Source organism: Prunus dulcis, unplaced genomic scaffold, assembly GCF_902201215.1.
Source record: "Prunus dulcis unplaced genomic scaffold, ALMONDv2, whole genome shotgun sequence".
Taxonomy (NCBI): Eukaryota; Viridiplantae; Streptophyta; class Magnoliopsida; order Rosales; family Rosaceae; genus Prunus; species Prunus dulcis.
In genome coordinates, this window is record NW_023010186.1 from 417 (window position 1) to 11,060 (window position 10,644).

Genomic DNA, 10,644 nt, shown 5'->3' on the forward strand with positions numbered 1-10,644 from the left:
TTACCTTTCTTATGTTTCAAGAAAAGAGTATGATCTGAGTTACTTTGCTTGTATCCAAAATCCTTCATTGATTTGCTGAACTTTCCAAACCATGCTCTGGGTGACTGCTTCAAGCCATAAAGAGACTTTCTCAGTTTACACACCATGTTGCTAGTATTGGGCCCCATCTTGCACCCTGGAGGGGAATCCATATAGACTTCTTCTTCTAGGTCGCCGTGCAGGAAGGCATTTTTGACATCAAACTGGTGTAATGGCCAGTTTAGGTTTGCTGCCAGAGAAAGAAGTACTCGAATTGTGTTTATCTTGGCTACAGGGGCAAATGTCTCCCCATAGTCAATCCCATAAGTCTGAGTATAACCTTTCGCCACCAATCTTGCTTTGTATCGTTCAATGGTGCCATCTGCCTTGAACTTTACTATATATATCCATCTACAACCCACTGTTCTCTTCCCTTTGGGAAGGATAGTCATCTTCCAAGTGGAATTCTTCTGAAGGGCCTCCATTTCATCATTCATCGCTTGAGTCCACTTGGGATCTTTTAGAGCTTCCTGCACATTACTCGGAATAGATACAGTGGATAATTGACATACAAATGATGCACATGACGGAGACAACCTATGTAGGGACACATGATTAGCAATAGGGTATTTAACTTTTGTTTTTGGGTCCGGGTCATACTGTTGTCTAGGAATCCCTCTAGTGGTACGAATAGGTAACTGATAACCTGTGTTTCCTGTATGACTCGACTCATGTAAAATGCTTAAGTTGGAGTTTAAATGCTCAGTTACCTGCGGGGAATCTTCAGGACCTGATTGGATGATTGGTGATGGTACTGTAGTAGGAGGGAAATTATCTAAACTATCATCTGGAGTTTCCAGTAACTCTTGATCTTGTTGCACTACTGTAGCTGGTTGCTCGGACACTGACTGCTCTAAAACAGTTTGTTGAATTTGGATGCTCTGAGTATCTTCTGCAAAGATAGAGCTCTCCCCCTGCAGAGGATGCTCAGAAACTCCCCCTGAGTAATAGAACTCACTCTCGTGGAAAGTCACATCTGGGGTAATATGCATAGTCTGAGTGGGAGGATGGAAACACTTATAGCCCTTCTGAGTGGCAGCATAACCCACAAAGACACAACGCAGTGCACACGGATCAAGCTTGCCACGCTGATGTGGATACACCTGAACATAAGCAACACAACCAAAGAGACGTGGTTCGAGATTTGGTGTGGATGGCATGGGGAGGAGAGTGGTCAATGTCTGAAATGGAGTTTGATACTGAAGAGGGCTGGATGGTGTTCTATTAATGAGGTAAGCAGCAGAACAAAGAGCCTCCCCCCAAAAATGATGAGGCATACGGGCCTCAAATAAAGAGGCACGAACAACCTCCAAGAGATGACGATTCTTACGTTCTGCAACGCCATTCTGTTGTGGTGTATAGGCACATGTGGTTTGATGAACAATTCCATGTTGACTTAAAAAAGTATGTAGGTCATGGTTGACGTACTCTCCTCCATTGTCAGATCGAAGCGTAGTGATTTTCTTGTCAAACTGAGTAGCAACATATTGATAAAATAACTTGAATTTGGCGGTGACTTCACTTTTCTGCTTTAAGGGAAAAACCCAGGTCATCCGGGTGCAATCATCAATAAACGTCATAAACCACTTAAAACCGCTAATAGTGGGAACTCGTGATGGGCCCCAAACATCAGAATGGACAATCATGAAAGGCAAAGAACTTTTATTCAATCTTAATGGGTAAGAAATACGATGGCTTTTGGCCAAAATGCAAGTTTCACAATGAAAGTCTGATTCAGTAAACTGGGAAAACAAATCTGGAAATAAAAGTTTCAGATAACCAAAAGAAGCATGCCCTAATCGTCTATGCCATAGCCAAATTTTCTTCATCCTGATAGACTCATCTCCTTTCACATGATGTGTCTGACTCAATCTTGTACTGCTGTCTTCTGTCAATCCAGATAATACAACTTTCCTCTCCTAGTACCACATCCAATCACGGTCCTGGTGAGAAGATCCTGAAATAGACAATACAATGGCCAAAAACACACGGTACAATTAAGGGAATCAATGATTTGAGGAACAGATAACAAGTCATAGTCGACTGAAGGGACAACTAAGACATGATCAAGACTTAATGAAGATGTAAGAGATAAAGACCCTTCTCCCATAACTTGGGAGGTGGTTCCATTGGCACTGGTAATGTGTGTTTGGCTTGATGGTTTGGTAGAGTGCAACCCAGTAAAACTAGATGTCATGTGATCAGTAGCGCTAGTGTCAATAATCCATGATCTATTACAAGTAAGTGAAGATGTGCAAGAGGTACCTGAGGTGGCCAAGGCCTTGGAGCCAGATGTACCTGATGGAGGTTCTGATGCAGTCTTCTCGGATGACTGAGCGGATGCAAATGAGGCTCTGGTAGAATCCTTTTTTCGCCCTTTGTGGACCCATCCTTCTGGATAACCAATGATCTCATAACAGCCCTTAATTGTGTGGTTATCTAAACCACATTTGGTACACTTCATTGGAGGCCAGTTACGAGTAAGGTCGACACTATAGTTGTTCGGCCGAGATTGTCTGGACCTCGCAGTAGCCAAGGCCGTGGCTTCGGAGGTTACACCAACTTCAGACATGGTTCCCTGTCGGTTACTTTCTCTTTTAATATGTGCATATGCGGCCTCCAGTTCGGGTTTTGGCTCCATCCGCAAAATCTCTCCTCGAATTTGATCGAAATTATTGTCCAAACCTGCAAGAAATATATAAACTCGGAGACGATCAACCTCTTTGCGTCTAGTCTCAATGTCTTTCGGATGCTCCATGGTGCTTGGACTTAATTGATCAAGCTCCAGAAAAATCTTAGTGAGCTCACTGTAATATTTGGCAACTGATGCGCCAGCTTGCTTCATTATGAATGACCGTCTGTGAAGGTCATAAATCTTGGCTTCATCAGCACCATCTGAATAGGTTTGCTTGATTGCAGCCCAGACTTGCTTTGTTGTGTCATAACGAATAAATCGTTTAATCTGATTAGGTTGCATGGCGTCGAACAACCAACTCTTGACTTGGCAATCCGATGCACGCCATTTATTAAATGTGGGATCTGGGTCTGCAGGTTGGGCAATATCACCGGTCAAGTGGCCATGTTTTTCTCGCCCAGCTATCTTCATCTCTATGATTTGATGCCATAGAGAATAATTATTCTCATCCAGTTTGATTCCTGCGGAGAAGTTGGAGGTGTCACTCTGCAAAGTGACGATTTGTGTGGTAGTTTTGGAGCCTCCTGACACCAAGGATTGATTGGTGTTTGCTGACCCATCATCGTTGGCCATGATATAGGCTTACAAGTGATGAGAGAAAAAAGAGGCAAAAAGAAATATGTAAACGTTACTCTGGGTAACTAAAGAGAAACGGTGATTTGAGTTGGTTTGTGAGATTTGAATATTTGTTGAATGACGTGACAACTAGTTTGACAAACTGGTGCTGGGTTGTGAGATGAAATATAGGCTGGTTTGCAATAAGAAATAGAGGTTTTGGGAAAAAGAAGGCAAGGGAACGGTTGAGTGATTTTCTGGTGCTGGGTTTGTTGACGGCTGCTGTTGCGGAAGCGATTGCTAGGGTTAGGTCAAGAGACAGTCATAATCGACAGCTCTGATACCATATCAGATTGGGTAAAACATAATATTTCATTCATATATTGATATATAACAAATAGGAAGGTTATATATACAGAGCCTAGGAAACTATTCTACGAAAGTAATTATGTTCCTATAATCTTGCATAATCAAATAGTTGACTTAGACTAATTAGGAATGTACAGCTCATTGACAATTATCATCAAAGAAACAATAAGTGATGAATCTAATGATAAATGTCTGGCTAGAAAATAAAATGCAGGGAGACAGATGGTGGTGACTTACTAATAATATCAATTCTGACTGTGAGAGCAGCATTATTGGCCTTTTAAGTATTGAGGTGCAGATATTTGAGGAGGAGGAGTTTTTAACGAAGTTTGCAAAAATAAGAGGGGGGGCAAGGCCTAAGTAGCAAATCAAAGTGGTTACCCTCCAAATCAAAAGTCCTATGCACCCCCTGCTGTAGTTTAAGAATGAAGCGGGCCAACCAAATGAAGGAGCAATAGGTGAAAAACAAAACTTAGAGCAACACAAGGCTAAAAGAATGAAGGACAAGCAGTGGAACAAACAATAGTAGGCCAAATCCAAGAAAATGAAAAGTTGAATCAGCAAAAGCAGCAACTCACATTGAATTGAAATGCAGCAGCTGTGATGCCTCTTGCTTTCAAAGTGACGAATCATAGGTCAATCCCAAACACATGGATCTTTTTTCTTTTTCTGGGCCGAGCTTCGTCAACAACATCATTTAAGTCTGCCTCTTCGGAAATAGCATAGGTATTGCAGAAGAGAGATTTTTGGTGAGCCACTTTCACTAGGACTAGCCTCCTCGTCATCGTGGCGTTGATGACCTTGTGCATCAACTGAATTGGTAGGACAAGCAGTAGTGCTCTTGATGATAGATTTGTTCATCATGATCTGGTTGAGTTGTTCCACATCTTGCTCATGCACCAAACGAAACCCAAATTTCATCTCACACGTGCCAGATTTTTCGTATATCCGATCCGCCGTATTCGGTCATAACAATAATAATCAGTTGTTAACAAAACCTTTATCTGACCGTATTTTGTCTCAAATTGTTCACGAGGTACATAAATTACCCAAAGGTGAGGTGACACAACTTCGCCTTTATTAAAATATTTTGAAAATACTCCATAAAGCAATTCTTGTGCGGAACAGCTAATTTCAAAATAATGAAAATCAGAAAGATCAGCTTGAACTTCAAACACAGCACATAAAGCAATTCCCATCCACGTGGTACATGAATCTGGAGGTAGCTCCACAGTTAGGGAATCTCCCAAACTTTGACTACTAAACCACTCGGAATTTCCCTTCCAGGAGTTACAATTTCGAAAGAAGGCCAAGGGAGCTGTACCATATTCATAGATATATATGAGGTTAGTAAGCTGTAAATATTATTATAGCAAACAAGAAAGAGAGAGAGAGAGAGAGAGAGAGAGAGAGAGAGAGAGAGAGAGAGAGAGAACCTGAAGCTGAAGGTATCGCTGTAGCATTTTCAGTATTATACTATCGCAGCCTTCATTGTCAACCAATACAAAGCAATTGGTATAATTAAACCCACCAAAATATATTTCGTTGTTTATATCCACTGATGAGCAATTTGACGAAAGATGTGGTAACATTTTGAAGGAAGTGCAACCAGCTATGTCTATATCCACTAATGAGATAAGCTTAGAAAGATCTGGCAATTGTTGAAGCCTTTGGCACCCATTCACGCAAAATAACTCAAGTTTAGAAAGACATCCAATGCTTGCAAGAAGGCTAACAAAATTGTTTCCACTAAGCTTTAATGCGGATCAAGAGGACAAGCAGCCAATATCACTAGGAATATCCCCTTCACAAAGTCCACAATTACTCAGATTCAAATTCTTCAAAGAGAATAAACCATCAAGCGAAGTCAACACAAAAGCCTTTCTTCCATTGAAGCGGGGGAGGTCCCACAAAAACCTTGAATTATTAGGCTGTGATCCACTACTTCCACCCAAAGATAGATCCTTCAGTTTTTTCAAACCAAAAATGGAGCGTGGCAGCTGTCTTATAGCAATTCCATTCAGTAGAAGCGTACGTAAACACTCCATCTCCCCTATGTTCTTTGGGAGTTTGTCAATTTTTGAGCATCCATTCACATGGAGTGCACCAAGTGACTTCAAATTACAAATTTCACTTGGAAGACCCGTGAGATTTTTGCAATTCTTTAGAAGCAGACTAGTAAGGCCAACCAGACATCCTATTGATGAAGGTAATTTCTCAATGGACGTCCCCTATGAATCAAGCGTTGATAAATTTTTCATTTGCCCTGAAAATTCTAGAATCTTTTTCAATTTTGAGCAAAAACCGAGATCCAAGCTTTTAAGACATTTGAGATCTGCAATTGACAGGTGAATCTCAACCAAATTCATACAACTTCCAAAATCCAACTCCTCAAGATTCCGAATGCCAGAGAAATCTGGGGTTGTGGTCAAGTTTTTAGAGTAACGAAGGTCCATTTTTTTCAAGTTGGGCAAGTCCTGTACAATTCATAAACAATGGTAGAACAAATAATTAGCTCAGATTTATTTTAATTTTTTACACAAAATATTTATTAATAAATAAATAAAACTAATTTCTAGAATGGCATATGGTCACTACTCTTACCTAGGGGTGGGCGCGGTCCGGTTCGGTCTGGTTCTCACCTCAAATTCGAACCGGTATTATTTAACCGATCCGATTTGGTCCAGTTTAGGTAAAAAAAAAATTTCAAAAACCGGCTTGTTCGGTTCTGACCAATTCCGGTTTTGAACCGAATTATTAATTTTTTAAAATTTTAAATTTTTTTCAAAAAAAATATTTTGTATAACTTACTATCTTTTATATAACTTCTTATCGTATTGTTTATGAATACAGGAGAAATATCATCATGACTGCACAATCGACTTTGTCTACCAGGCTCATTAGGACACTCTCGACGAACAATTTCCAATGCCATTTCTTGTATTAAATCATGCATCCCAACATTCCCATCTGATATAGTTAAGAGTGATTTTTGAACGAGAGCATTTATCCCAATATGACCACATAGGCCACAACTGTCTAGTATTTCAATTACTTTCCCCTTGCCCTTCTACTAATGAAAAAATGCAACATCAAGAAATATATTCTTGTTCATCTCATCTAGTCCATCGTAACTTAGTTTGAGCAAATCAAAAATTTCTGACTTCGGAATTTTCCACAGCGTATCCAATTCACTTTTCCATTCATCTTGATCTCTCTTATACACTATGTAAGAACCCAAAACAAAATATCTAAAAAGAAAGAAATATCTAGAAAGGTAAGGAAAATATCTTTTAGCAAAATGACCAAATTGCCCTCGCATATTTTAATAGGGGAAAATTTGGCTTTTTGATCGAGAAAGAATTTGGGAATTTCGCTTGCGCCATTGCGTAGAGCGCGGCGAAAGGAGTTCGTAGACACGGAGTAGACCCGAATCGGAGCCGTAACGAAGAAGATATGGTCTAAAAACCGCGAGGGGCAAAATGGTAATTTGGTCAAAAAGTCAGCTTTTTATAGCTCTCTCTCTCTTCTCCCCCGTCAGCTCCTTCTCTCTCCTCCCGCAGCAAACCTCCCGCGACCTTCCTCCCTTCCCGACGTCGCACCGGCCGCCTCGCTTGGAGCTGATCTCCGAGACCGGTGCCAAACGAACCAGCACACGACGGCCGACATTTCCCGACCCACCTCCGCCGCTGCCGTGGTCAGAATCGGCCGGAATCTGCCATGGAAGCCGACGGTTCGTCCGAATGCCACCCGAACTTCCAGTTCGAATATCTCCCTCATTTCTTCACCAAATCTTTCGAGTGAGGCACCAGGAGCTCGGCAAGAGTGCAAAAGAGACCTTCGAGGGGTCGAAGTAGCTTGGACCATCTGTGAGTGGACCTTCTTTCCTAAATCAGATTTCATAAATGTTTTGATGTGTTTATATATAAATAAGTTCTATAAATGAGTTTATATTGATTTTATATAAATAAGTTTTCAGAATGAATTTATTTGAATAAGTTTCTTTATTTAGTCTTTGAGTAAGTTTTATTACGATTTCGAACATGATCAGTACAGTAACAGGTCTATAAGTCGGTGCTGCTTATTTACCAGTTATAGAAACAGAGTTTGAACAGAGTTTGAATTTCGAATTAGTTGAGACCGCAGCACGACTTGAGTTTTACAGTTATTCTTCAGATAGTTTTTTTTTAAAGGAATTTATTTTAAAACCACCTCGTACCCGTTTTCTTTGGTGATTACCCAGAGTTGGACCGATGTCTACGGACATCCAGTCTGATTATAGTTCAGTCAGTGCACTTGACTTGCCTCACGAGTTTCGGGGACGCTCGGACCGTGAGTGCCAGGATTTGCGGCTCGGCAGACTTGGTGTCCCGAGACCTGCCAGGATTGCGGCTCGGCTAACTCTGTGTCCCCGAGACCTGCCAGGATTGCGGATCAGGCTGACGACGGTCCCCTGCATCCTGCCAGAGCGACTCGAGCTGACTTGGTGTCACCGAGGAATCTGCCGGCGGGACAGGCTGATCATAGTCTCCTGATTTCGCCAGTTTGCGGCTCGGGTAGCCTGTGTGACGCCCGAGACCTGCCAGGGAATTGACGGAAATGACAGGGGTACAACTTGGTGGTATTTTCAATGGATTTTGAGTTGCTTTTATTCAGTTATGATTTTCAGTGATTTTAAATCAGCTTTTCTGATTTTTCAAGCATAGATACCTTTATATTTGTTCAGTTATGCAAGGTTTGAGTACAGAATTTTTATACATGTTGATTTCAGCACTCTTATGCAAGCTTTGATTTCAGTGGTTTTGTATGAAATTTTCGAGCTTGAATATGACTAATATAGAATGCCTTGAGTTGAATATGCTTGGCGCAGAAAGTACGTATTCAGTTTATTTAGCTAAATTTCTTTTTATAATGGGGGATGTTATGATTATGAAAATTGTTTTGAAGAACATTATTGTTGTCCACTCACATTTCAAACTGTTTTTCGCCCCCAGGCCATAGAGGTACGCGGATCCACCACTGGGCCAGTCCAAGCTTCCGCACCGCCAAGTAAGGTAGAGTTGTAGAAAATCCTTTAAACCTTGAGAACTTGAGAATATGCTCTGATATCCAGTTGAAAATTTGGAGATTAGAATTGAATCGATTACTGAAAACATTCTGGCTGTTGGGTGAAATATTTGAGATTGTTTGACAGATGAAAAATTTTGGGATTGGCCAAAATACAGAGGAGACTCTGCCGAATTTTCGGCAGAAGTCTAAGGCAATTTAAGGAGAAAATTGAAGTAAGAAGGACAAAAAGGTCATTTGTGCCCGACATTCGCCAGGTGTCGGACACGTACAGGACTTGGCTCGAATTCCAAAGTGGAAATTGGGTCGGGTCCTGTCACACTAAGCATCCCAAAAGTTTAAGAGCTAGTGGAAGGCCTCTGGCATAATTTACAAAACCCTTGGACAATTCCAAGAAACCTTCCTCAGGCTCATTTTTTTTAAAGGCATTCCGACTAAAGAGCTCAAGAGCATCATCATCACCTAACAGCTCTACCTTATATGATATATGTATATCATGTTTAACTAGCAACCGTTTATCTCTAGTTGTAATAATGATTAAACTCCCTTACCAAACCAATCCTTTTCACCAGCCAACTTTTCAAGTTGGCTTGATTCACTCACATCATCAAGAATGAGAAGAACCTTTTTATTAGATAAGCAATTCTTAATGAAATAGGTCCCCCACTGTTCATCCCAAACTTGAGTAATTTGATCCTTTAAGATTGGGGAAAGTAGTTGTCTTTGTAGATCAACAAGACAACCACGTTGAGAAACCTCTCTAACATCAGCAAGAAAGCTGCTAGATTCAAAATGGGTAGAAATGCTATCATACACTAGCTTAGCAATGGTTGTTTTGCCAATTCCGCCCATCCCCCATATCCCTATAAAGCGAACATCATCCTTAGGATGAGCTAATAGCTGATCTATGTGCTTACGTATAAAGCGAACATTCATTCCCACTAACTCTGTGGAATCTTAACAATTTGAATCTGTGATGCGCTTTCTCCCACATCCATTCAACAATCTTTTCAATGAGCTTTCTTTCACACCTACAAAGAGGAGAAGTATAAGGCATACATAGAACAAGATATGATAGCTTACGATCAAATGGCTTACGAAAATACTTACTCATTCTTTGAATCAAACCCAGATAAATTGGCCACTTCAGTTAAAGCAGTTCTCCAGCTCTTCACCCTTTCTCTGTCTTCCCTAAACCTTTCCTCATGCTTGGCAAACGCGCACGCAAAACTACCGGTTTGTTTTCGTACGTCGGAAGGATCCACATGATAAAACACTGGCAGAACGATGCTCTTGGATTTCATGCATTGGAGAATCTTTGTGAGCTCATCCAAGCACCAGGAAGAAGACGCATAATTTGGCGAGAGGACAACGATTGCAAGCGTTGATTCTTGGATTGCGTTGAAGAGCCCTGAAGAAATAGCTGTCCCTCTTTCAAGCTTTGGATCGTCCTTGAATGTTTTAATACCCCTGATCTGGTTGAGTTGTTCCACATCTTGCTTGTGCTGTTAGTATATAGGTGTAGCTGCTGTGATGGAATTAGAATAGGAAGGTTCTATTCTTGTTAGGAAGGCTGCCTTGGATCATAGTCCAAGTGTACAGCAGAGAATGTAATAGCATTTTGCCACTTGTCTTTATCTTATAGGGTAATGATTGAATGGCTAGATTTAGTGATGTAATAGGGAATATCTCCTCCCTAACGGTTTTTGTCAGTGTCATGATATATACATGTTTTGGTGCTGAGCTGAAACAGCTAGCATTTTTCTCCAAGCTCTCTCTCTCTCACACATAGAAATCTGACCTCTCTTTACTCAAATGCTCTCTGCATTTTCATAGAGATTTATTACATGTTTGATTGAATCTTTATGCATGATAATGTT

General features: G+C 40.8%; 1 pseudogene; it reads right to left on the bottom strand.

Moving 5' to 3' along the window:
• Positions 1–9,080: 9,080 nt before the first annotated feature.
• Positions 9,081–10,635, bottom strand: LOC117613147 (annotated as a pseudogene).
• Positions 10,636–10,644: the final 9 nt, after the last annotated feature.